Raw genomic sequence first — 2948 nt, 5'->3', positions numbered from 1 at the left:
ACAAGCCTAAAGGACTTTCTAACTGTTGGTTTCACTTCTTTGATTGACGTGAGAGCTCGACGCTTATATTAGTGTGTGTGTGTGTGTGTGTGTGTGTTGTCTACCATTACCATATACACACATCTGTGTTGATTAAGCTCTGATTACACCTTTAACGAAAATGCAACCGTGATTTCTTTTGGCAGCTGACAGGACAAACTGAACATCAACGTGGAACCACAGGACGGTGTATGAATACTAAAACCTGGACGTAGTCTCCGTGACGTCCCCGCAGACTGTCTAAAACCTGGACGTAGTCTCTGTCCATTCTTTATACTGTCATTGCTGTTGGCTGTCTCAAGTAGACGTTTGAGGAGCTGCAGTTTTTGGTATTTCATCCTCTTCCTTCATATCTGGCGAGCTACATATCCACTCATAAACCTTCAGACAGAAAGAGGATCGGATCAGGTTTTAAAATCTGCTGGCTCCACCGCCTCCATGTCAAATGAAAGTGGTGTTGGTGGGACGGATACATGACTCAATATGATTGGTTTAGGAAACAAAACAAAAACGACCCCCTGCCTCAGTCGCCAGAATGAATGAAGTGAAACGAAACAATAATTCAGTCTGATTATCAGGTGACTCACTCTGAACAGATTAGCCCTCCTACGCTCGGAGGCTCGAGGCGTTCGACATTAGCTGTCTGACCCGGTCCAAACAGAACAGTCACAAACAAGCTGTGGGGGACCAGACGTTTCCCCGCGGGTCTTCACCGAAGCTCCCGCATGTTTCGATTCCACCGAAGCTTCAGGCAGTCTGAGTAAACTCTCATTAAAGCTGTGAAACACCTCCACCTGCTCCACCTGCTCCACACGCTGCATTGTGCTGTGCTGCTAAGCAACTATAACACTATCAAAAACTGCTATCTTACTCCAGAGCGGTAATTATTTCAGCTCTTAAGTGTTGCTGTCTCACCGTGGCAGCTTAATGTCTCCGTTATAATTATAATTAGTGTGAGAGGGCGTCCCGTCAGCAGAAGGTCAACAACAACATGTCTGTCTCCGTTAGACTGTGCAGATAAAACACACAATTAAAATTTCTCTAATTAGAAGATCACGCTGCAGATTACCAACCTTCTTCCTCATCACCTGAAGACGCTCACTGTTACTTAGGTTTCATAACCTGCACGGAACAATACAGAAGTCCTCATTTCAGACAGTCTGCGGGGACGTCACGGAGACTACGTCCAGGTTTCAGACAGTCTGCGGGGACATCGCGGAGACTACGTCCAGGTTTTAGACAGACTGTGTGGACGTCACTGAGACCACGTCCAGGTTTTAGACAGTCTGCGGGGACGTCACGGAGACTACGTCCAGGTTTTAGACAGTCTGCGGGGACGTCACGGAGACTACGTCCAGGTTTTAGACAGTCTGCGGGGACGTCACGGAGACTACGTCCAGGTTTTAGACAGTCCAGGTTTCTCTCTGATGGTTTTCTCACTGCGATGATGCAGAAACAGTTTTATTTGTTGTGCAGCAGCAGCAGATCATAAATAACAAATAACACAAACCAAAGTAAATAATACAATGAATATATGACCTAGAGACAAACACACAAAAACACAAACTGTGGGCAACCTGCATGTCTCTGGACTGTGGGAGGAACCTGAAGAACCCGGAGAGAACCCACGCAGACACATGGAGAACATGGCCCAGCCCAGAGCTCCTCCCCTGCACTCACACTTTCAGTTTTGCGTACAGCCTCTCTTTATCCTTGGCGGTAAATCTTCAGTCTGCCTGAAGAAACTACAGAGACGAGGTCGTTTAACGTGAGCGGCACCGAGGTCTTAATTAGGCCTCTGACAGTGGAGCAGCGTGCGGCAGACTTCAGCTGTCGTCTGAACTCTCCTCCGGTGTCACACAGATTGATCGTGATGCTGTAATTAAGTTTTGAACTCGGTTACTCAGAAGACATTTTAAAATGACGGCCCTAACTCTGCTTCAACTTCAGAACTAAGAAATGAATCATTATGGTTTTAAGCTCATGTCTTGTGTTATAACAACAGTACTGTGGCAGGATTCTGGGTCAGGAAGGCGTCACCTGATAGCGTTTGATTCGACCCGGCAGAACTTTCCCTCCACATTCAAACCATGTGCTGTTGTGTTATCAGTTCAGCTGTTCGAAGGTGTGATAAGAGAAATGTGATTAACGGAGCGTTTAATGAGTTATCGCCACACCTTCCCATTTATATTCCACTACACCTGTTTTTTATCGTACATCAGCTGCACATATATTATTGGAAACTGCACGTGGCGCAGTGAAGGTCACAGAAACTGTGAAATACGTGTTGGTTTGTTGAAGGTTTCTGACCTCTATTACTGCAAACATTCAGTGAACTTCCACCTCTACGTACAGCTGGACCTCACCGTCACGCTGTGTCAAACCAAAAACACGCCATGCTTTGCCGAACACGGACTTTTAATAACGACAGAGGCCACAGCAGCTCGTGTCCCGCTGAAGCTGAAGATGCAGAGCAGGCGGTGGACAGAGGACAGACATCATGACAACCAAAACAATAAACCTGCTGATGTCCTCCGGCTGCTCCGCCTCGAATCTGACGGACAGTGAAGTAAACTGCTGACAGCTGTAGCTGCTGTTAGTTCAGTCTGTTAGCCGGGCTGCCCGGACTGTGAGCTCAGAGCACCGGGGGAGAGTGTTAGTGTTTGTACCACAGAAGAGGTTCACAGGCTCAGCAGCCTCTACGGACATGATGGCAGAGGAGAAGAGAGTGAAGAGGACGCTGACGGAGGAAGATCAGCAAAAAAAAAAAAAAGCAAGAGTAAATGTGGTGAGAGCTGATGTCCTCCGGCTGCTCCGCCTCAACTCTCTGTGATTTACAGAGTTTATGATGGACAGTGAAGTAAACTGCTGTAGCTGCTGTTAGCTCAGTTCGTCAGCTTGGCGGTGAG

Source organism: Larimichthys crocea, unplaced genomic scaffold (genome assembly GCF_000972845.2).
Source record: "Larimichthys crocea isolate SSNF unplaced genomic scaffold, L_crocea_2.0 scaffold146, whole genome shotgun sequence".
Taxonomy (NCBI): domain Eukaryota; kingdom Metazoa; phylum Chordata; class Actinopteri; family Sciaenidae; genus Larimichthys; species Larimichthys crocea.
This window is presented reverse-complemented; position numbering follows the sequence as displayed.